Source organism: Pituophis catenifer, unplaced genomic scaffold (assembly GCF_029215685.1).
Source record: "Pituophis catenifer annectens isolate HBS135680 unplaced genomic scaffold, rPitCat1.0.hap2 SCAF_1, whole genome shotgun sequence".
Classification (NCBI taxonomy): Eukaryota; Metazoa; Chordata; class Lepidosauria; order Squamata; family Colubridae; genus Pituophis; species Pituophis catenifer.
Window position 1 is genome coordinate 289,874,162 of NW_027256881.1, and position 26,652 is coordinate 289,900,813.

Below are 26,652 nucleotides of genomic sequence, written 5' to 3' on the forward strand. Positions count from 1 at the left end.
ATCCTTCTGTAGGGACTAAGCCTGTATTATGAAAGTTTTAAAAAAATGTGGTAGTCTTTGGTAGGTGTATAGAAACCTGTCCATAGGATTCATGTATGCCTAGTTTCCGTGAGAGTCTTTCCCTATCAAATCTATTCTTACAAAGATTTGTAAGCATATCAGCAGAACTCAGTTACATACAATCCTACAATCATAAACCTCAGAATAGAAGTAATTGGGCAAGGCTGGTAAGTAAATTCAGTTAAATTTAATTTAACTGAGGTCTTGGACCCATGATTCATGAGGGAAGGAAATTTGGGAATGTTATATCATTTCAGTGCTACTAGCTGCTGATGTACTGCTGGATTGCTATTATAGTCATGTGATTTTCATTTTCATGTCCATGACAGTTTCCCAGTCAGTCTTGCAATCCCTTACTCCCTCCCCTACCTAGCAGCAGTTCTTGATATGCGATATGTATAAAGTAGAGGTAAAAGTAAGGATGCTTGTAAATCTAGAGATTATCTTAGCATAAACTCAATGTACTGATATTTCAGTTCTTATCTCAAACCCTTCTGAAAAACATTGCTTAACTTGAGGGGAACTGTTTTACCAAGTTTCATCTGAATGATGCCATTGCTGCCCATTCAAGAGCAGTGATTATGTAATGCCAAAGGTGGCCAGCAACCCTTAGTTTGATTCTGATATGATCTATTCTAATAATTTTGGAAGGTTTGTTCTTGCTCTGGATCTTAGCACCCACATGCTCAGGTCAGTTCTACAAGATTCTGAAAACTCCCAAAAATCCTTTCCATTTATAGTTTAACAAAGCATTTAGCCCCTTTCTTTTTCCAATCTTTGTGGTAGGATTACAAAGCAGAATAAATAGTCATGTCTCCACCATTTTACATGATCTTATCACCTAAAGGCAGTACTTTGGGCACATGATAGTGGTCTGCAACCCAAGGTCAGAATCAACCCTGGCTTGATTCAGAATGAATTAAGAGTATCAGTGAATTAAGAAATCAGCATATATTTTCCCTTCCTTTCCTTTTTATTAAGGCATTTTACTTGAACAAATGTCACAAGATTTTTAAATTTCTTCCCCTTACTGAACTCCCAAACTGCACATTGAAAAGTCAGCTACAAGGACAAGATGACACATCAATCTAGTCTCACATGTATTAAAAATATGCCATTGAGTGTGTGTTTGCGTATTAGCCCAAGTTTGACATGGCCTGTTATATACTCAAATTCTACCTTGATTTTCCTTGAAAATAACATTAGAGGTCATTTTCTAGTTTTTACAAAGGTTGCATTTATGTTTATCTGAAAAAATATGCTGATTTTTCCCCCTTAGAGCATGTTAATTGTTAAATTGCTTAGAATGGAGTTGTAACACATCACTTTGGTTCTCAACTTCCCTTTAGAGACTCTATTTGCTTGTGGTGTAGCATAAAAAGCCCCTCAATTTTCAGAAGCAAATGAAAAGCATTATAACATTAGTGGGCTGTTAAAACAAATAGCCATGAAACTCTCAGAATTGCAAACATAATACAATGCACATTTTCCTGGTATCAAGATATACAATTAATTACATCAAGCTACACTGGTCCCCGTTTAGTAATAAAAGGCTGAAATCACAGTTCCTGTAGGGTTTAGTTCTAAAGATTGCATAATTGAATTACTCACTAGAAAGAGAGAAACTGAGAACGAGAGAGATGTTTCAGCAATACAAATTAATACTTTTTTTTCCAAATGACTGCTAAACAAAATGAAGCAATTCAAACTATATTTAGGCTCCCCCCCTCCCTTCCTCTTCTTTTCAGTATTAATTATATGCACCAGAGATATTGGCAAGAGCAATCAACAGCCAACTCTTGCTAGTTGAATGCCAACTTCACGGAGTAATCAGAGTCTGGTGGGATGTATTATAAAAATTGCCAGACTGGGTCATTATAATGTGCTTTTGAAAGAATTATACATATTCATTCTCCACATTTAGTGACTGAATGACAACGAGCAGGTGAGAACATCAGTGTGATACATCAAGCAAGACAGTTGCCATTATGAACAAAACATAAAAGTGTGTGACAAGAGCTGAGAAATGGTATGAGTGTGAGACACATTCCTTGCAGACATTGTTTTTCTTTGATAGTTAAATGAAGCTTGCTGGAGAGAGGGTGATGTCTTACTGTCATCCCAGCTAACACTTTCCTGACAAATTACACGGGTTGCACATTTTCTTATAAAATTCATCACACGTTATCTTTCTTCCATTCTTTAAAATACCTTCCACATTGTAAAGGTAGGAAAAGTACCCTTTTCTCCCAACTACCTTTGTTAGATACCAGCAATCTTTTTCCTGGGAAATGGAAGGCTTGATTCATCAATAATCAACTCAGAATCCCTGCTTTATCTTGAAATAATGAAAGGTAAAATTATATCATGCCATTGCTGAGTGACAAAAAAATCAGCTCCTTTCCCTAATTATATAATATGTACTGGTGGCAAGTCGTGTTTTGGAACTAGACAATAAATGAGAAAGCTATTTTATGAAATTTACCTTTTCTCTTTTTTCACCTCTCATCAGTGGTTCCCCACACCCCCAAACTATAATATTGACAAGATGTTGTTTACTATCTCTAAAACTTCTGTCTATTACTGATGGATCATATCTAGCTATCACTCAAGAGAAAACTACTTTTTGAAATTAAGAGAAAACTGCTTTTTGAAATTAACAAGAATGAATGCTTTCTACTCCAAAGCCAGGATAAACAATTGTGAAATGTTTCACATGAGAGCTTTTATGAATATCTGGGGTAAAATCATTGATATACTTTGGGTAATAAAATATTAATTGTGTCATATGACAATAACCAACTATGTGCTATTATTAACCTATAGTGTAACGGAGAAACTATAGATGTCAAATGAGAAACATAAGAACATATAGCTTGTTTTGAGGAAGTAAGCAACAACTGTATGAATCCTGAATTATGCACTTCATCTGGCCCGATTTTGCTAAACTAATTTTCTCAAGAAATAATGGCAACGCAGGAATCCAACATACCTAAAAAGTTCCAACTAGTATGAAGCTGATTGTCAGAAATTAATTTTGAATAAATATTTGGAAGTAACAGAATTGTAAATGGCAGATTTTCAAATTCACTAAAGCTACTCAGTTTTACATTATCCCATTGTGAAAATGCTTGATTTCTAAAGGACAGAGTTGCACTATCTATGATAGCTTTATATATGTATAGACCTCAGTTTAGAAAAACAAGCCCATAAAAATGCAAACATTGAATGAAATGAAGAATGAAATAAAAATATACATAAAACTTCCATAAATAACTCATGAGCTAATATACTGGATAATAAAATACTAATGCATGATTGGGAAGTTGCTTGTTCATGATCACACAGAGCCAGATAGTTTGTTTATATGTAGTCCTCATTTATTGACCCCAATTAGGACTAGCAACTTGATTATTAAGCAAAGCAGTCACTAAGTGAAACTGTGACTGTGCTTATTGTCTTACTTTAGCTTTCCTTTCCTTTACAGACCTGCAAAGATCATAAATATGAGGAGTGATTATAAAGTTACTTTTTTATCACTGTTTTACTGTGAATAGTTGCTAAATAAGGCAGTCACTAAATGAGAAGAATCTGTAATTGTGCCTGAAGGGTCTTTTAAGATTCTTAAGAGGCTAAGGCAGAATTGGCATTCTTTACCTCCTTCCTTCTTTCATATGTCACTGTAATAGTTTCTCTATTGACATTATCCATTGATGTCAGTTACCTAATGAAAAAGTAAATAGAGGATACCTAAAATACGACTTACCATTATATAAGATTTAACATTAAAAGGAGTTGACAGCCTGGGCCCTATCCAACAAAATGAAATTCAGTGGTGAGAAAAGTAAGGTTTTACATTTAGGGAAGAAAAACCAAATGTACAGGTATAGAACAGATGGTACCTGATTCAATAGCAGTAACTGTGAGAAGGATCTAGGATCCTAGTGTACAACTACTTAAATATGAGTCAACAATGTGCTATATCTGCCAAAAAAGTCAACACAGTCCTAGGCTGCATTAACAGAAGGATAAAATCAAAATCACGTGAAGTCTTAGTACTGCTTTATAATGCTTTGGTAAGATAAACTTGGATTACTGAATCTAGTTTTGGTCACCATGATACTAAAAAGATTTTGAGACTCTAGAAAGAGCGCAAAGAAGAGCAACACAGATGGTTAGGGGACTGGAGGCTAAAGAACAGTTGTAGAAACTGGAAATGTCTAGTCTAGCAAACAGAAGGACCAGGGGTGACATGATAACAGTCTCTCAATATCTAAGGAACTATCACAAAGAAGAGAGAGTCAACCTATTCTCCAAAGCACCTGAAGGCAGAACAAGAAATAACAGATGGGAATTTATCAAGGAGAGATACAATGTAGAACTAAGGAGAACTTTCTTAACAGTGAGAACAATTAATCCTCCAGAAGCTGTGTTCCATCAGTAGAGGTTTTTTATAAGAGCTTGTACACCCATTTGTCTGAAATGGTATAGGGTCTTCTACATGAGCAGGGGGTTGGATTAGAAGACTTCCACAGTCCCTTTCAACTCTGTTATCCTGTTAGTATATGTTAACTGATTCTTTTTGCTGCCTTGAATGAAAAAAAAAAGTCATTGAGATGGATATATATTACTTGCAGCTGCAAATGGGAGGGTTGTCCCCTATCCATTTTTCCTGGTCTTTATAAATGAGAGGGTTCATTCAGACAATTCACTTTATGGAGGCACCTTTCTTCAAAGTCTCATCTGGCAGTTCCAGTATCTTGAAGAGACATATGCATGTGCAAAAAGTGCTTCTAGTACTTCCAGTAACAGATTAAAGGAATAAAAGAGATCTTTGCTTCTGTGATGCTGGAACTGCCTTCATTTTTGGATGCCGAGTGGAATAGGATATTACTCCATCATGAAGCTTCTAAAGAGTGCTTTGCGGGAACTTTTTATAAAACCAGGGCACCATTTCAAAGTTTTGCAAAAGCTTACTACGTACTTTGATATTAAGTAACTCATGTGGAAGTGGAATACAACTTCCACCCATGCAGTAAAGTCCATACTTCAAAATAGTTCTTTTTATTTACACCAAAAGCCAGTTAAAGTCTGGCTTTTGGTGTAGAGGGATATAATCCTTTTGGCTTTTGCTTTTTTTTTTTTAAAAAAAAAAAAAACCACATTCTTTCAAATGGGTGATTTGGAGGCTTCTTTCAGCCGAGAAAAACTCACCAGTACGCATGCATAGAGGTTTTTTTTCCATTTTAAACGTTTTCCAGTTATTGCTTGGTAACAGTAAAGGAGCAACACATATTAACACACAGAAGAGGCTGTTAAAAATATTAAGCTAAATTAATACAGCAAAGAACATGAGACCCAAGTGTAGAAGAGAAGAAAATAAAGCATCCGGAAACTTGGAGAATAAGTACACATGTTGTTTTGCCACATTGCTAGTGTGGCAAACAAATATGAATATATAATGAAACCATTGGGTTTGAGATAAATTGCTACTGGCTGTTCTGAGACAAAGCAACCTAATTGACTGGCCATGTTTTAAGGATAGCCAGGAGCTGGAGGATGGGAGTTGGAGAGACATGATTTTCAAATGTTTGCAGGGAAATTAGCATTTATTAAAACTGTAGACTGGTATAACAAGAGTGGCAGGTGGTTTTTTTTTTTTTTTTTTTTTTGGAGAGAGAGAGCTAAATTAAAAGGATAGGAAACAAAACATAGTAAGAATCCAAGATACTATGGATTGGAATCCAATTGGCTAAGATATATTCCATTCCATTCCATTCCATTCCATTCCTTTCCTTTCCTTTCCTTTCCTTTCCTTTCCTTTCCTTTCCTTTCCTTTCCTTTCCTTTCCTTTCCTTTCATTTCATTTATATGGTTGCCCATCTTAAACAACTCTAGGTGCCTCACTGCAATGAGTAACTATAAAACAACCATAAAATAATAAAACAATAACACAACCAAACATAAACAACATTGGTGCCTTAATAATTCTCCTAGGATTGGCATAGGCAAGCTTAGATAGCTTAGCATAGTTAATAGCATAGATAGCAATAACACTTAGCAATAGCACTTAGATTTATTATCGCTTCGTAGTGCTTTTCACAGCCCTCTCTTAGTGGTTTACAGAGTCATGTTGCCCCCAACAATCTAGGTCCTCATTTTACCGACCTTGGAAAGATGGAAGGCTGAGCCAACCTTGAGCCGGTAAGATTTGAACTGCCAAACTGCAGCTAAAGTCAGCTGAAGTAGTCTGCAGTGCTGCACTCTAACCACTGTGCTACCTCGGCTCTTATAAGCCATGCCATGCTTATGTAAGGATGCAATACATCCTACTATATTGGTAAGAAACCAAGTCTTGGTGGCCTACCAAAAGCTTAAAAAGATGGAGGTCTGCTGAATTGCCAGAAGGAGCATATGCCAAAGGATAGGAGCAGCTATGAAAATCTCTCCTGTTATGAACTTATCTCATCATTAAGATCCAATAAAAGGCATCTTTTCTGAAGACGCTGCCATAACTGTCAGAGGCTATTTATTCATAGATTATTCATAGATTCTTCCTAAACTGTGGGTCTAGCCTCCAGACTCTCTGACTTTAAAAGAGCAACTAAGAGACTCCATTTTAACCAAGTTCCAATATCAATTAACTTTAGAATTAGTTTTATGGGTGAGTAGGTGGTGGAGGGGTGACTACATTTTATCCTGTATTTTAATTTTTCTTAACTGCCTTGCATACTTGATTGAGTAGAAGGCAAGATATAAATTGAACGAATTAATAAATAAATGTCTCCACATTGAGACTCAGGATAATAATCCTGTAGATTTAAATTAAGCACACTATAACCATTGGAAGATGAATATGTCATATATCAGCCAGGATCGAAAAGAAGTATTAACAAGATTTTTAAGTTTTTTAAAGTGGCTTCTCTCCATTATTAATTATATTCATAAATATGCAGACCATATAGAAGTATGAGCATTGTAATCACAGGCATGTAGAGAGTGTGATCCAGAAAAGGCCATATCTGCTCACCCAAGAAGTTCATGCTTATAAGGATTTGTCTGAGCTATGATTTATTTATTTTTTTGGAGGGGAGGTTGCTTTTAGGTCACTCATCACAAAAAGAAGAAGAAGAAGAAAGAAACTCTTAAACTCTTTCAAAGAAAAAAAAATTTTTTGAAGATGTTTTATGATCAAGACATGTAAATGTGGTGAAGCTGCTTAGATTTAAACTCTCTCTGGTTACCGACATTTCAATAACGTTCTGACCAAAGACCACATAAGGGAAACTCTTAGGCAAAGAGGATTGTGAAGAAAGAAACCTGTATCAGAAAACTTCAATGCTGTCTACATATAACATGCTATATCACTCCATTAGCAAAGAAAACATATAAAAACTGAAAAGAAAGAGAAAGCTAAATATATATTCGCAAACACCCTAAAAATAAATTAAAACAAAAACAAAAACCCTTTTGCAAGGGGAAAAAAACTTTTAAGAAACTGTAATCGGATTTAAACTGGGTTAAACTGAGAGGAATTTCAAGGAGGCTGTATATATCAGGTATTAAAAGGAATTATTTCTATGTAAGTCTTTGCAAGATTTTAGCCTTAATCGTCTTCCATTGGGTCTAATTTGTAATTAGAGTTTGCTCTCCCTCAGTCTTTTTAATGCTCCTTGCCTGCTTCTTTATTTCAGCTCTGACCTTCAGAAGTGCGTACCTACCAGGATATATTTTAAAACTGAAGTGTCGTAATAATTCCCCCCTGCTGCTGACATATATCTTATGCAAATGCCTGCAGCACTGAGCCTTTAATCTCTTTAATCAGAACTCATTTTAACATATCTGAAGTAGTACCCATTGGTTTTCATTAAGTATGTCTTCATTGTCTTACTCATCAGTAGGCCACCCTTTCATTATGGAATGGTTCCAATGGGTTATGTAAAGCAACTCATGGCTAGATTGGGACTATAAATAACTCGTGAAGGTTGCTGGCTCATCTATTTTTCAAGAAGATGCTCATAAGTACCTGTAGCTTGTCTGTATTTTTTCCTCTCCAGGTTTCTTTTCAAATTTTCAAGTTCTTTTCAAGCAAAGTCAAATCTGTTGCCTTCAGTTAATTGTGGCTTCTGTGACACCATTGCTCTGATATTGTAGCATCTGGGTATTTACTGTAATTTATACATCACTAGTTGTCTTATTTCCAATAACAGGACTGCTGTAACAATTCATGATTGGTTAATCTAATATGTTAATTGGTTAACTGGTTAATCTAATATAATTTGATTGTTTATTTGTACCCTATGACTATCATTAAGTGTTGTACCTTATGATTCTTGATGAACGTATCTTTTCTTTTATGTACACTGAGAGCATATGCACCAAGACAAATTCCTTGTGTGTCCAATCACACTTGGCCAATAAAAAAAAAATCTATTCTATTAGGAAGATCTTACAGGTGGTTCTTGCTAATGGAAAGATGTATGACTACCCTGTTTTTCCCAAAATAAGACACCCCCTGATAATAAACCCAATCGGGCTTTTGAGCACATGGCAATAAGGCCAAGCATTTATTTCAGGGTTCAAAAAAATATAAGACAGGGTCTTATTTTTGGGGAAACACAGTATTAATAAATCACTCATAATTTTTATCAAGTTACACTTTGTGGGAAGCTGGAAATATGGTACACTAGCACTCTTCAGCCCATAGAATTCAGGATAAGATCATAATGATTCTGATAATTCTTTAGAGAGAGAACACAAACAGGATGAAGATAGGATTAAATGGCATGATATATTCAGGCTCACTGGAGAAAAGCCTAATGCTGGGAAAGATTGAGGGCAAAAGAAGAAGGGGATGACAGAGAAGGAGGCATCGACATGAGCTTAAATGGACTCCAGAGGGTGGTAGAGGACAGGAAGGCCTGGAGGAACATTGTCCATGGGGTCGCGATGGGTCAGACACGACTTCGCAACTAACAACAACATATTCAGAAGGTTCAGCTGACCTTTTTTATTGTAACAATATTTTTAAAAAGAGTTTACAGATGAATCTGAGTCTGTTTCTTGGATGAATTGTTTTACTAAATAAGATTTGAATACTTGAATGTAAGGACTAATTTATAGTTTATCATTTCAATATTTTCTGATATTCTTGATTAATAATCCCATGCTGCGATTTGAAATCAGGACATAGATTAGACTTGAAAAATTAAGTTGGGTAAAGATGAATTCTGATAATATTAGTTCCTCCTTTTTGGATTGTAAATTTATTTAATATTTATTAATATATTCCATATTATGTGTTATATAGCATAAGTGTGTATATACATATACATATATAGATATACACATGCATACACATATGGCACTGTACTGATTGATCAAAAGCAATATCTTTTCGAGAGTAATACTGGAATGTTATTATTAAAAAAATATTATGCATATGCCTCCAAAGAACAAAAGAAGAATTGTACTTTCACCATCAATTTACTTGACATAATATTTACATATGTAAATCTCCACCCTGCCATGGATGACATTATAGAATGGAAATTATTAATGTATTCCTGTCTGTCTCTAATAAAAATGAATCCGATAAAAATCTTTTAGTTTGAGAAATCTGGAAAATCTGGGGTTGTTTCTATAAGAAGCTGAGTTAAGAATCATTGTTGAATAATCTTATTTGGAAAGTTCAAATTTTAAAAGGTTGAATTTGAGAAAATTGCATAAAACAATAAGATATCAGAAGTGTGTGTGTGTGTGTGTGTGTGTGTGTGTGTGTGTGTTTCTGAGTATCAGAAAATACTCAAAATTATGTGTAGTTGAGAAAGCGGCATATAAAAATATGTACATTAGAAAACATAAGAAGATATGAATTCCCTCTCCTCTTCCTTTCCTTTTTTCTCCTCCTCTGTTATGTGTTAAACATATATAGTTGTGCTAAGCCCTGCTAAAGTGAAACTAACCTTTGGATGACTCTAACTGTTAACTTCAACTGTTTTGGAGGGAAACTTAGAACATTCATATGTGTGTGGGCTTTTTCAAGTATTATGATTGGTTGAGGCTCTGTGGGCTCAGAGTATAAATTACAGGGATTTGCCTGTGGTTCAGTTAGTTCCAGTTGAGTCAATAAATACTGTTGTATCTATGCTGATCAGTTCTTGCCTACTGCAGCCCACTTCACAATATTCTTCTTCTTTACCTGACAGGGAGATACCATATCACAATTGATCTTCTCAGTCTATTATTCATTAAAAGATTAAATTGACCTAGTTGTTTAATATACTGCCTTACTAATATGGAGACTAAAGTGGATTTGACTCAGAGTTAGAACAGTTGAGGGAAGTGTTCAACTCCTGATAACTCTATAATTTTTTTTAAAAATAACATCCAGATATTTTTCCAAGGACAGTCCTGTAGCTTCTTGATCTTATTCATCCGTAAGATCTATTGACTTTCCCTTTTTCTATTTCCACACCATTGGCAAGCATAATCACTTTTTTACCTTCATAATTTGTTTGCATTGAATGCCTGAAGTATGCAAGTTTCTGCTTCATAAATATCATCTCAAGAGAATAGTCTGTCTTTATTTGCTTCAGGATTCGTTAATGGATTCTTCTTATCTTCCATGGAACTCTTAATAACCATCTGCTGATCCATACTTTGAGGAATTCTATCCCCTTTCTCTTATTTTTTTGTCAGTGCTAAGTTTTAACAGCTGTTCATTACCACAAAAAACACAATGGCTTTAACTGTTTGACCTTCATTGTTGAAATATCCTTATCCTTCATTACCTTGGCCATGTTTGTCATTATTTTCTTCCCTAGGATTAATCTCCTCTTTACTTCTTTAGCACAGTATCTATATTTATCTACTGAGATAACAAAAACATCTACAGCTTTAACTTCCTTGCCATCAAGTTGAAGTTAATTAAGCATACAGATTGACACTGGCTTTGTTTTATCAATATTTAACAATAACCCAGATGTTTCATTTCTATATATGATATATATTCAAAATGATGCTTATCTGTCTTCCTTTCAGTTAACAAAATAGATGTTTTGGTCTTCTATTTTGATTCCAGCTATCTGTACTGGTACATGGGAATGTCCTTGGAAGATCAGAGGGACAGATTCAGACTGACTACTACTGTGTGTAAAAGATATCTCAGCCCGTAAAAGGAGCGAGGGTATGGGAAGTGTTTCAGAAGGGAGCCTGCCTATTTTTACAGGGAGTAAAAGGAAAATAATGGAGAAATACTTTCAATCTAATGAGATACTGTTAATGTAACCTTACTACAAAGTTAGAACTAGTACTCCTACCTGCGCTTTTTGTTTGGGCTACCTCAAAGGACTAACATCATCTCTTTCTACTTTGTTATTCTTTACATATGCTTATGGTATTTACTCCTTTTCTATATTTTGGAGGTTCTTTGCTCATTGTATTTTATTATTGCAGTATAGTTGTAAGCCACCAATAAATAAATAAATAAATAAATAAATAAATAAATAAATAAATAAATAAATAAATAAATAAATAAATAAATAAATAAATAAATAAATAAATAAATATATATATATATATATATATATATATATATATATATATATATATATATATATATATATATATATATATATATATATATATATATATATATATATATATATATATATATATATATATATATATAAAAGATTATAGCCAGGTAACTACTGCAAAAATCTCACATTTATGACATTATATTGTCCCACAGTCATTTGGTCAACATTTGCAGCCTTTACAAGCAACTTCTGAAAAGCAAAATCAGTGGGAAAGCCAGCAGGAAGTTAAAAGTTGTGGTCATTTAAAAAGGAATATAAAATCTGTTTATTTGACAATGGTTAAATGGGGCATGCTATTATTCTGGTTGTTCTTTTTGGATTTACTGATATTGTGACTGAAAAAATGATGTATATTGTATTTGCTTATATTGTATTAAAACTTAAGGAGAAACTCTTTTTGTTATGCCAAACTCTAATCTTTTGTTTATATTAGGATACTGGGATTATTTTACAGTTGTGAATAGTTGAGAAATGGAATGTTTATTTGAATGGGATATGTTGCTGCTTGGAGTGGTTCTCTCTGGAATTGTTGCCACATGGTATGGAGGAAATGTGTATTGGAGTTTGTCTTATTTATTTTAAAGGAGAAATTGTCTCTTTTTCTCATGTTAAACTTTTGGTTTTGTTTGTTTACATTAGGATATTGGGTCTTTTATGCCTTTTAAATAGGGGTTTGCTCACAGCTAAGAATTGAGACATGAAAAGTTTTATAAATGTTAATTAATGTTTAATATTTTAGAGCTTTGTTTGGACTTTTTGCTTATAATTGGATAAGGAGAAAATGTTACTCATTTGATTTGCCTATTATTCAGTAGTCAGGTATGGGATGACACCTTTTATATTTGTTAATTAAGAAAGGTGAAGAGATTACGAAACTGTTTTTACTTGTCATGGGGAGAGGGGAAACTTTTCTTAAAGAAAAGTTCTTTTTATTTCTTGTTTTCTTGAATTGTTTTTCTTTTCCTCCTTTTTTAACTTTATCTTATCTTCTTTCTAAAATTCTTTTTAAAAATTACTGAACCCCCCCCCCCAAGTCATGGTCATATGATATCATGCTTAATGGCAACTGTGATTTGCTTAATGACTACAGCCAGAACTGACATCATATTTGGTGTGGTCACGTGATAGCATGCTTAATGACTGTGCCTCTTAGGAACAGAGTTGTCAGGCCCAATTGTGATAAGTGAGGATAACTAGTATTCTAGCACTTAAGTCACATAGGCTCATTCCAAATTTGTTGTCTTACACCTGTTAACCCTTTAATTGACCCTTATTGTGCAGTTTTACACATTTTAAAAAAGTTTCATCTATAACTGGAATTATAGGTTTTACAGTTAGATATATTGCCCATAATATACCATCTTCTAGTAGAGTTAATTGCTGAATATTTTTTGATACTTCTGTTGAGCTGTAATCAAATACGTACAAGTTTTCAGTATAGTCTTTCAGTCTTCCTTTAATATCTTTTTATTAGTATTGTGTATTTGTACCTTACCTGTATATTTTTATGAGATATCACTGATCTTCAAAAAGCGTTCATGTTCTTTTCCTTGTTAATCTCTTTCATTTGATTATGTTCTTGATTGAGACCTCATTCCTGGAACTTTTTTGCTTCATACTGGAGGTCTGTCTTCAGTTATATATCCTTCTTGTTGCCCAAGGCTTTTATCTTTCTTTGGCTATCATGAGAGCATGTTCTGCAAGTTCCTTGGATCTTTTCCTCTGAAATATTGAGATTTTTTCCCCCTCCATTTCCCCCCCTCCATTTTGATTTTCATGATGTCCCCTATTTTCTCCTAGTTCTCTCTCTACAAGTTCTCTTTTGCATAAGTTAAGTGTATTGGTGTGTTCTTACATTGATCTTATATTCTGACTGTAAGTTCTCTGTACTGGCAACTACTCTCTTTAATTTTTACTAATAATTTGTAAACCTGTCCAAAATCTGTACCTAGCCATATTCTAGTTAATTGGATTGAAGGTTTTTTTTCAATATCTATTATTTATTTTACAGTCTAAATGATTTTGATGTTTCCATCCAATGAGTTGGAATATATGTTTATGATTCTGAAAGGGGTGTTGGAAATGAAGAATTCTGTTTTCAAAACTCAGTCCAAAGATTCCAATAATTCAAGATTTCTTCAATCTTATAGTCATCCTTTATAAGAACTACACCCATCCTTTATGTTATATTTAACATTGCTTGCAACATAGCACAGAATTGTTTAGGGTTTTTCATCTCTAGTGATGTAAATATTTCTATGACATTGATATTCACTAAATATCTATTCAGCCTAATAGATATGATATAATTCTTTATTGGTGGATATTGAACATTTATTTAGCAGCACCTTCATTGAGCAACATTAGCTGTTCTTTTTGTTTTAGAATTTTCTTTTCCTGATTAATATATCTTATAGTCATTTGATTTAAAATGATTCAGTCTTGTCATCCAAGTTTCTACTCCTATTGCAAACTCACTGTTTCTATTTTGACAAATTCACATTTTCCTCATCTTATTTTCCTCATATTCCTCATATTCCATATATGTTCCATATATGCCATTTCCTTATGAAATGACAAGTTCCCTGATTAGTGCTGGCATCATCATTGAGGAGTTTTCCTTGAAATCTGTGAGTCTCAACACCCAGTTTTTCTATATGTTACAACCAAATACATTTTTCCTGTGATATTACACGAGTGCTTTGCCATTCCTTCATTTATAATTGAATATTTTCTTATGAGTTATAGAGCACTCCTACCTTCACTTTTATTATGGACTAGTGTTAGCTTTGCTCTTCAATTATACCAGGATACTTTCAGGTACAACACCAAACAAACCCTCACCAGTTGAACTGATTCAATTTCTCCCATTCAGACCAAAACTGTTTATTAGTGTTACCATTGAAACAAGTGATTAGGACAGTATATATTCTTGGACTAGCTTATTTAAATCTGGGTGATGGAAAATGTAAATCAAAAGGAATTGTAGTCTTCAATCCATGTGTATTTGTGGATCTGGATTAGTGTATCAGATTTTTTTCCTGTTTCCTATGCACCACATTCAGTTACAGTATTACTGTAAATTTATTACTTCCATGGGGGTGGGCTGGAGATAGAAGGGAGAGAGAGAGAGAGGGAGGGAGGGAGGGAGGGAGGGAGAGAAAGAGAGAATGAGAGAGAGAGAGAGAGAGAGAGAGAGAGAGAGAGAGAGAGAGAGAGAGTAATATTCTCATATTTTACAAAATATCGTTACAGAAAATTCAGAATATTGTTTCTTGACATGGCTACAGTTGCTAGCATCTAGATTTATAGATGGCTTTAGCAAAGCCCAATGTTTACTATGTATTGGAAATCATTTTTGTGATCTATTAAGAAAAAAAATGCTTAGTGATTTCCGTAGTTCTTTCCCTTTTTTCTTCTGTTCTTTCAGTCTCCTTGCAACAGTGAATATACAATATAGACACATAGTTTTGCATATGGTAAATGAGAGGTTTTTTAAAAAAAATAATGTGAAAAATTAAATCACTTTGAAGATAAATTATCCTGCTATAAACCAAAATAAATTTACATTTTAATATCATTCCTTTTTAACTAATTTTAAAGTAATCTTTATTCTTTTGCAACTAATCTCCCAAACTTATGGACTACTTTGATCATATTTGTGCAATAAAATTGAAAATTTCAACTATGGTAGGTAATCAATTTTAGTCACCTCATCTGTGTTTCCAATCTCATTACAGATTGCAATTTTCAGTGCAGATTACATGATGACCCATCAGTGACTTTGTTGTTTCTGAATTACCGATTCTTCGCCTACTGCCAGATAAGAACAAAGCCTATGCATCAGTCTGACAGCTTGCAAACAGAAAATGGGCTTGTAGGATTGGATTTAAATCCCAGGTGTAGGGGATAATTACCACATCAGTCATGCAGTAACTGAAAAATGGTATTTCAACAAGAAAAATTACATTCCTTTTATAGTGCCAACAGAAATCATTATTTGAGGCTTCATACTGATTCAGTGTATCATTAGATGTGCACTATACTCATTAAATGTAATGTTTGCTGCAAAATAAAGAAAGTTATTGTTTCAGATACTTTGGATGAAACAGGTAGCTTAAATTTAAGGTTTAGCAAACCTTGAAAATGTAGAGGTCATTTTAGCTATAATATATATCATGCTGCTGGAATAACACTATAACACTAGGCTTTCAAGACATCCTCTACTTCTAGACTGTGAAAGGAAAAGGAGAGATAGGAAGGACTGGTGAAGAATAAATCTTCCTTGTGCAAAATTGTAAAGATTAAGGTCAGAATTGGAGCTTTTTGAACTAGTGCTGCTTTGAAATTGAACTACTGCAAGTGCACTTTGAGAATCCTCAAAGTACACTAAGACAAAGTTTGCTTGCACAGACTTTCCATGGCCAATTGCAAAATAGTATGAAGTAATTTTCAAGGGCTGAACTTTGGGTGAATAGGAGAAAATTACCACAAAAAATAACTGGTTAATGGATTCTTTCTTAAATCTTCTTAACTTGATTAACACATGATTAACTTGATGTTAACTTTATGAGGATGTTACAGTTACAGTTAGACATATCTAGATAGAGTGGAAGTTGAATTAGAATGGATCTTATTTATTATCAATTGTGATCATGATTCAGTCATCAGATTGTAACATAATAGGGAGGATTAATTTGATTGGTCAAGCTGGGCTACCTCTCTACTTTTGCCTAATTCTCAGTGAACGTATGACTATTGTTGGCCACAAGGATTTTATTACTGTAACGTTGCTGAAGCATTGATTGCCATCAGATACATTTGGCATTGTAATTAAGCTTATGTTCATCTTTTGCTTCACCTTTGATTTTGGGCGCTGGAGGCTGTTGATGGAACAATAGAAGAAAAGGAGTTGAGCAAATGGGTTACTGACAAATTTAGCAGACAACATTGTCATCCAAAAAGTAGATGGAACCAGAGGGACGGCTGTCACTGGAGGTTTTCAAGAAGAGGTTGGACAACCATTTGTCTGGAATGGCATAGGGTCTCCTGCTTGAGCAGAAGGTTGGACTGGAAGACTTCCAAGGTCCCTTCCAACTCTGTTATTCTATGATTCCCTGGACCCTACTTTGAGTTACGTTCATAAGATCCCTTAAAATTTTAGTTTCAAGCTACAGCAAATAGAACACAAGCCACCTGTATTTCCAGATAGACTCTAATTTTCAATATTTTCCATGTGAACATCAGGGGAGGCCTAATATCCTATCAACATTGGCTAACGTTATAATATAGATTCCTAAGTCAGATGGCCAAGCGATCAGATCTTGGTTTAGCCCATACTGAAAATTTGGAACTATAAAAATAGCAAAAGTTGAAATTTCTAACCAATTTCTACCTTCGTTTAAGTTTCCTGTAGCATTCCCATGGTATTATATGAGCCACTTTATTATTTACTTATTAACTATATTTATTAGGCCACCTAACTCAAACATGACTCTAGTATATAACAATAAAAAACAAATAACCCTCCAATATTAAAATAAATACAATATAAAAATAGCCATGGTGGCGCAGTGGTTAGAGTGCAGCACTGCAGGCTACTTCTGCTGATCACCAGCTGCCAGCAGTTTGGCAGATCGAATCTCACCAGGCTCAAGGTTGACTCAGCCTTCCATCCTTCCGAGGTCGGTAAAATGAAGACCCAGATTGTTGGGGGCAATATGCTGACTCTGTAAACCACTTACAGAGGGCTGTAAAGCACTATGAAGCAGTATATAAGTCCAGGTGCTATTGCTATATAAATATAAATATATAAATTAAAAAGGTCAGTCAAACACAACAGAACACCTGTAAGAATTTGATTGCTTATTTTTTTATTTAATATTTTGTATAGCCCTAATATAGGTAACCAGTGCTGAAATAATTATTCTATTCTTCCTAAAGTTTTTATTTTTTTATTTAACGTTTCAATTTATATAATTCCCATCTCAAAGATATGATTATGGGTAGTTTACAATCATTAATATTTATATGTGGTGTGTGTAAACCCCAATTTCATGCATTGGATTTCAATCTGCATTTTTTGGGTGATGGATATTCCACATTTCCAGATCATAAAATAGGTTTTATATAGATTTTATATCAAGAAATTGTGACAATAGATAGTAAAATGTACCTTTAATGCAAGCATGTTCACTAATTTCTCCAATCAGTTGTTTGGATGGATATCTCTTGAATGGGATGATACTCTAATCTTTGCCAATTGTGCGTGGCAGGCCTTCACAGGGATTTAATAAACCCAATCAGTTTATCAGAATCACTGCATACTATGATATCAATTGGCCTTTTAATAAAACTTCTGACTCAAACCTTCCAACTGCCTCCAAGAGATTAAGCTGTTCACTCTTGATCATATGGAGCGGAAATAAGTACAGATAAAATATCTACAAACTAAACAGCCTCTAATAAGTTTTGTGAGTAAGCCAAGCCACAAAAGGGTTTTCATTTTAATTCAAGACTGAAACTGTTGCTGATTTTGCTTTTTCTAACTTGAAAAATGTATAAATAATGCTAAAATTATTAATACATTATTAAATTATATTCACATTACCTTTAAATTATAATAATAGTGGAGTTCTTGGTGTTCTGAGTTTGGTTTTTTGCTTGCAGATGTTCATTACTCAACCATATAACATCATCAGTTTGTATGAGTGTGTGATTTGCTGCCTATTTATATAACAGCTTTCCTTGCCAATTTTGGTGGGGATGTGGTTTCCCTTTTGGTGATTTCTTGATTAAAGTATTGTTTTCGGCCTGATTGTTTGCCTGGTATTGACCCAGAATGTATTCTAGGCATTAAATTTCCTTCCTAGGATTGCTGTTTGTTTTTAGTCTCTTTTGAATTGTGTGTAAATGTGGTTTGTCTCTATGTATCTATTGATGGTTGAATTGTCTGAATACCGGTTTTCCAGGAATTCCCTAGCATTTTTGCATTTGTCTTGGTCTAAATCCTAAATCTAAGTTATTTGTAATAATAAAAGTGTAAATAATTTCATATTAAATATTGATGCATACGGTAAGACTTTGAAAACCATATAAACTCAACTTGTTATCTAAAAGTCCAGTGTTGATCATAAATTTTGCAAACTGTCTAGAGTTGCTGCAATGGTGAGATGGGCAGCATATTGATTTAATAAATAAATAAGTAAATAAAGGTATATATTAATATATCCATGTGCATATCCACCTAAGTCCATGATGGCGAACCTATGACACGCGTTCCCAAAGTAGTATGTGGAGCCATTTTGCCTGGCATGTGCGGCCCATTTTTCTTCAGAGTTCCTGGAGCGCATGAGTGTGCAATGATCACCTGGCCTTCATGCATGCAGCAGTGTTGGAAACTTGAAAGGTTTCTGGTGTGGGCATGCACACCGGCCAGCTGACCATCACACGTGCATGCATGCCAGTAACTGGAAGACTAGGTGTCCAGTGCACATGTGTGAGTTAGAAACCGGAAGTTCACTTCCCTACACGTGCATGCTCCCTTTATCATAATCATAATCATAATCATAATCATAAGTTTATTTGTCAAGCATATATAATATAACAGGTAAAAGTATAAACATAATTTGAATACATGAAAAGACTAAGTAAAAAGGAATATTAGGACAGGGACGGTAGGCACGCTGGTGCACTTATGCACGCACCTTACAGACCTCTTAGAAATGGGGTGAGGTCAACAGTAGACAGTTTAAGGTTAAAGTTTTGGGGGTTTGGGAAAGAAACTACAGAGTCAGGTAGTGCATTCCAGGCACTGACCACTCTATTACTGAAGTCATATTTTCTACAATCGAGTTTGGAACGGTTTACCTTGAGTTTGTATCTATTAGTTGCTCGTGTATTGTTGTGGTTGAAGCTGAAGTAGTCATTGACAGGTAGGACATTGTGACAGATAATTTTATGTACTACACTTAGGTCAGACCGAAGTCAGCTAAATTGTCTAAGCCCAAAATTTGGAGTCTGGTGGCATAAGGTATTTTATTGTGGGTAGAGGAATAGAGGACTCTTCTCATAAAATATCCCTGGACTCTCTCAATTGTACTTATGTCTTTGCAGCTGCTTTTCCGGGTTGCATGGCTGATGAGCGCATGCACACTCCCTTTTTGGCACTCAGTGACCTAAGTAATCTTAACTGATTTAAATTTGACCATTTGCTGCAATCCTCATCAAAATATCTCCTTTATAGGACCTGCCAATGAAATAAAATGACTTTTTTTTAAAAGGTTTCTCTTGCAAGAGAAAGCTGCTAGTACTGGTTGCTTTCATTAGGAATGTGATCAACAATCTTTTTTTCCCCAACCAAACTGCTGTTCTATGGGACTTTTACTTCCATTGTATGTCACATGGAAAACAGTTGGTTGCACAGTTCTGATCTATGTAAGTGTAAAGATATCACAGCATCTGAATATTTTTTTTTCAAGGCCTTAATTGTGCCCTCTTTTTCTGCCTTCTGTCATTGTTGATGCTTGGCAATTGTCCAGACACATCCCTGCAGGGTTGTTGGGTGTTTTTCTTTTTACTAGATTAGAAATGTATTTTGCCACTGTCCCCTTTCTAGGACTGAGAGAAGTGACTGGCTGAAGGTCACACAATTGGCTTTGTGCCTATAACAGGACTAGAACTGGTCTCCTGGTTTCTAGTCTAATGCCTTAACCATTACACCAAATTGGCTCTTCTTGTGCTAGACTGTGGCATATTTCTTGAATGTTGGTTTGCTTACTGTTAATAGTTAATCCTAAAAGGCAGAAGTATTCATTATTTCTGTATAGGAGCCCTGGTGGCATAGTGGTTAAAATGCAACGCTGCAGGCTAACTCTGTCCACAGTTTGGAGTTCGATCCTGACAGTCTCGAGATTGAGTCAGCATTCCATCCTTCTGAAGTTGGTAAAATGGGCACTCAGATTGTTGGGGGCAATATGCTGACATTTTAAATTGGCCAAAGAATGCTGTGAAGCACTAAAAGATTGTATATAAGTCTAAGTGCTAGTGCTATTGTTCTGTCTTCATTGTCAGTTGCCATTGTACTTGTTGCCATTAGTTTGGTTTTCTGTGTATTTTATTATAAAGGAAAGAGAAGCAAAACTGAAAGTGCATTCTGCACTTAAAAAAGATAGCAGTGAAAACACTGAGGGCATTGCCTGGTGCCAGGAAGAAAGACACACATACCACTTTCTTCAGGCCAGCTCTCCTCCCCACAAAAGGGGCACAAGTGTCTTGTGAGGGACTTTTTGTCTGAGGGAGAAGGCATTCAATTCTCCTCTCCATAGCCTCCTCAGAAATAAAGTAGATTGGCCAACCCACACTCATAGGTATTCATTTGGTCCCATTCATTTGGATGTGGTCAGATGGCCACATCCATCAATTTAACTGGTGTAACCATGTATATAGCTGACCAGTAAACCAAACCATGACTTTTTCAACAGTGTGCCAAGGTCCATAGGCTGCCAAGTTAGCACACCTCGCTCCACCCACAGCCTCAGGCTAGAAAATGCATGCAATCCAGTGACTGTGCAGGTAAGTGAGAGAAAAGAAATGGCAAGATGATGAAATGGGAAGCAATAGCTGGGGAAGTTGGTCAGCCACAGGAAAGAAATGGAGATTGTATGCATCTGCCAGACCCATAAACCCTGGTAGTTATCTCAGCTTGATTACTGTCTGGAGCTCAGCTTTGGAGCACAATAGCAACATTTCTTAGATCAGAATTTGGAATTTACCCTGGAGTTTGGCAGCAACTTTGCTGTGCAATTGAATTTACCAATGGAGCCATCACACTGAGGCAGCAGATTACCCCTAAAGACTGTCAGAACTTTTGGAGATAGACAAAGTCTGTATTCCACTTTAAGAACTGTAAGGGCTGAGCCTTACACTGAGCCTTACACTGAGCCACCAAGGACATGATGGCTCAGTGGATAAGACGCTGAGCTTGTCGATAGAAAGGGTCGGCAGTTCAGAGGTTCAAATCGCTAGTGCCGCATAACGGGATGAGCTCCCGTCATTTGCCCCAGCTTCTGCCAACCTAGCAGTTCGAAAGCACGTAAAAAATGCAAGTAAAAAAAATAGGGACCATCTCTGGTGGGAAGGTAACATCATTCTGTGCGCTTTTGGCATTTTGTCATGCCGGCCACATAACCATGGAGATGTCTTCAGACAGTGCTGGCTCTTCGGCTTTGAAACAGAAATGAGCACCGCCCCCTAGAGTCAGGAACGACTAGCACATATGTGCGAGAGGAACCTTTACCTTTACCTTTATAGTTTAGTGTAAGATCATATATTTTGAATGCAAAAGGATCTAGGTTCAATTTCTGATAATTCCAGATGTGGTAGAGAAACTTTTCTGCCTCCCTCGCAAAAAAAATATCTGAAGAATTCAATTAGTATAGACTGGTATACTGAACTACATTTCTCATCATTAAGAGGATCTCAGTCTCATGTTGTTGGATATTGTGGTCAATTTTCCAGGGCAAAACAACAGGAGGATCTATGCTTTTTCATGATTGATACAGACTAGACTTCTCCTGTGTGGGCTCTTTCCTGTATTTTGTCCAAATCCCTAGTGTCATGTAACGGGGTGAGCTCCCGTTACTTGTCCTCACTTCTGCCAATTTAGCAGTTCGAAAGCATGTAAAAAATACAAATAGAAAAATAGGAACCCCCTTTGATGGGAAGGTAACAGTGTTCCGTGTGCCTTTGGCATTTAGTCATGCTGGCCACATGGCCACAGAGACATCTTTGGACAGTGCTGGCTCTTTAGCTTTGAAACAGAGATGAGCACTGCCCCCTAGATATGTGCAAGGGGAACTTTTATCTTTTAAGGGCTGAGCCCAAAGATTTGTTTTCATGCTGTCATCTCACAATAGCTAGAAGAATGGAGTTAACCTTGCAGCCCAGGGCAATAGCATATTGTTGAGCATATGCATGATGTACTGCTTGAAGTTTTCATCTAAACTGTGATGTATCCAATCCCTGCAAAAAGAATCTCTCATATTAATCTTAGCCCCATTTTTTTTATTGTGCTCCTTGACTTTCATTACTAGAGTTTGCAGATTATCAGCATAGTGTAGGTTATTAAAGTTTCTTCCCTCCAGTTTTAAAATTATAGTGATCTTCTTCCAATCCTCTCTCTCTCTCTCTCTCTCAATATAGAGGAAGCATATAGGCTGAATAAATAAGAAGAGACTACTCAGTCATATCTGATTCTTTGCCAGCCTGGAGCCAATGTTTCTCCGTATGCAACCTGGATTGTGGGAGATCTGAGTTTCTGAAATCCGTGTTTCACATAAATAAAATGACATTTTTTCCCCCTCCTAAGGACAATTCCATAGCTTGACAAGGTTGACAAAGGTCTTTCTATAGACCAGGAAAGCGTGATCGGAACTGCCGTCTCTCTATAAATACTGGTGGGGAGGTTGGGGTGCTGGCTTTGTTGCTGTGAGCGGGTTGGTTGCTTGTGTTGTTACATCTTGATTGGTAGATGGAGTTGATGTTTGCTGATTAGTCAGCTGTTTTATAACATCCTGTGTGGGTGAGGTCCTTGATGTGTGCCCGTTAGTCTTTTGTGTTTTAATGACCTGGGTAATGGGCTGTGTGTTAACATCCTGAGTTCTAGTGTTGTTATATCCTGAGTTTTTTGATGTAATGTCCTGAGCAGATGGCTGTGATGCCACATCCCGGGCTTTGGTTTGGCTCCGAGTTTGAGGTCTTGCCATGTGTTCATGGCGTGTGTCAATTTGCTTTGTGTGGTGATCGGAGAGGGGTGCAGCAGCTGGTGATGCCACCGTGGTCTGGCTTCTGGATGGTGGTTGTATTTCGTCTATGGGATGGATTTGGGTTTGAATCTGGTGAGGATGATTGGTGATGGTGTCATGTGTTATCTTGGGTCCGGTGTTAATCTTCGTGTCTGGGACTCTTCTGTTGACTAGAACTACATCTGGAAACTATCATCTGCAAAGAGGGGAGGACTCTGGCAGATGATAGCTAGTAATAGGGAGAGAGAAAGAGCCAGAAGATAGGCTGAGATCTCAACAAGCAATCAGCGGTGTTGTGATGCCTACCAGAATCCTTCCTTCTTTGCAGTTGACAGTTAGTAATAGGGAACCAGAGAAAGCTGGGCCTTTAACACACAGTCAGGCTGCAGCTAGGATAATGAAGCAGGAGAAAAAACTGCTGCTCTCCAATCAGGACACAGAGTTGCAGGTAACCACCATACGTCAGCAGCAGTGAACATAGAAAAGTGACAATTCCGATCTCACAACATACCCACAGCTTCTAATCTGAAAGTAGGAGCCTGATAATGACAAGTTAGAGAGCTTGTCGAAACGTTGTCAAAAAGAAAACTTTTAAAGTGTTGGTTAGGATTTTAGCCAGAGTTTCAAAAGACCTTACAAAGTGTTTTGTTGGGATTTTGGAGGATCTTAAGCTGGGATTTTAGCCAGGATTTTAAGCATTTCAACTAACAGACTTTTAATGACATGGGAAAACACCCAAGATTTTAACTTTTTACATACACACACCCGCGAAAAGACATATATATATATATATATATATATATATATATATATATATATATATATATATGTATGTATGTATGTATGTATGTATGTATACGTATATGTATACGTATACGTATATGTATTTGTCTTCTTAAGTTTTCGTGGGTGTGCATATGCAAAAAATTAAAATCTCGGGTGTTTTCCCGCATCATTATAAATAAGTTGGTTAAAATGCAGGCTAGCCAGCATACCTCAGCAGCAGCAAATATAGATAAGCGACAGCTCCGACCTTGCAACAGAGAACCCATCGCTTCTATATGAAACAGAGCCTGAAGATGACAGGGTTGTGAGCCTGTCGAAACGTTGCTTTAAGAAAAACTTTTAAAGTCACTGGTAGGATTTTAGCTGAGGTTTTAAAGGACCTTGCAGAGTGCTCTGTAAGGATTTTTGGAAGATTTTAAGCTGGGATTTTAACCAGGATTTTAAATATTTTAACCAATTTATTTATAATGATGTGGGAAAACACCCAAGATTTTAATTTTTTACACACACACACACACACACACACACATATATATATATATATATGTTTTCTCAGGTTTTCGCGGGTGTTTGTATGTAGGTCTTTGGTTATTCGGGTTTTCTCCCACGTAAAATTGGAAGTGTCTTGGCGACGTTTCAACGAAGTCTCATTCGTCATCTTCAGGCTGGTGTTCTCGGCTTCGTGCTTCCAGGAGCAATGTGAGATCGCAGCTGTCTCTTCCTTTTAACTGCTAGTGGGAGTGTGAGTTGATTGGGTGGGGACTTGGCTGTGCTCTGATTGGATGGGGGGTTGGTTGTGCTCTGATTGGCTGGGGGTGTGTTCTGTTTGGGTGGGGGCTTGGTTGTGCTCAGCTTAGTCTGAGTTGCAGGGGGATTTGAGCTGGTGAGCTGCGTTGTTGTTGTTTGGCTTCGTGTTTGTGGCCGTGCGAGCTCTTCATGGTGGGTGTCAGTCTGCTTCATGTATGGATTGGAGGGTTTAAAGAGGCTAATGATGCAGCTGCGGTCTGGCTTCTGGTCCTTGGTCGTGGCTCATTATCAGTGTGGGTTTGAGTCTGCTTTCTGCGTGGATGTGTGGTGGTGACATCCTGTGTGGCTCTCATGAGTGTGGGTCTGGTGTCATTCGTCGTGTTAGGGACTCGTTTGTCAATAAGGGCGGGTTTCCAAATGGCTGGTAGGCGGGAGGTATCGTCTCGTTTGTTCATGCTGTGTGGGCGTTTTTCTATCTCGATGGCTTCTCTGATTATTCTGTTGTTAAAGTGTTCAGTTTTGGCGATAGTTCTGGTCTTTTTAAAGTCAATATCATGTCCTGTGGCTTTAAGGTGTTGGACCAGGGAAGAAGTTGGTTCCTCTTTTCTGACTGAGTTCTTGTGTTCTTCTATGCGTGCACTTATTCGTCTGTTGGTTTGTCTGATGTATGTGGTGGGGCAGGCAGCGCATGGGATTTCATATACTCCTTGATTTTCTAACTCAATTTTGTCTTTGGGGTTCCTTAGGATGGTGGATATTTTTCGGTTTGTGCAGAATGCTGTCTTGATGTTATGTTTGTGGAGGATTTTGCTTATTCTGTCTGTGGTGCCTTTTATGTATGGGAGGAGGGCTTTGCCGTTTTCTTGTTCTCTGTCTTGGATTTTAGTGGGGGTTTCTTTTTGGATTAGGTTGGTGATCTTATTTCTTTGGAATCCATTGGATGTTGGTACGTTAGTGAGAGTGTGTAGTTCGGTTTTTAGGTGTTGTTCGTCAGCTAAGCGTTTTGTTCTGGAAATGAGTGTCTTGGCTACAGAGTTGATCTGGGCAGGGTGGTGGTGTGAGAGTGCGTGCAGATAACGGTTTGTATGTGTTTTCTTCTGGTAGATGGTGTGTCCTAGGGAGCCATTGGATTTTCTGTAGACTAAGACATCCAGGAAGGGAAGTTGGTTGTTCGCTTCTGTTTCCATGGTGAACTGTATTTTGGGGTGTAGGCTGTTGAGGTGTGTGAGGAAGTTGTCCAGTTTTTCTTTCCCATGTGGCCAGATTATGAAGGTGTCGTCTACATATCTGAGCCAGAGTTTGGGTTTGTGATCAGATTTTTCTAGAGCTTGGGTTTCAAAGTATTCCATATAGAGGTTGGCAATGACAGGTGAGAGGGGTGATCCCATGGGTGCTCCTTCTGTTTGTTTGTATTTCTGTCCATTATAGATGAAGTATGTGTTGGATAGGCAGTGGTTGGTCAGATCTAAGATGTGCTTGGGGGGGTTATATTTGTTTTGGATAACTGTCAAGGCTTCTTTGATTGGTACTTGGGTGAAGAGGGATATGACATCGAAGCTCACGAGTAGGTCACTGGGCTGTAAGTTTTGTTGCTTTATGATGTCTATGAACTGGAATGAGTTTTTTACGTATGAGGTGATGGATTCTGCATA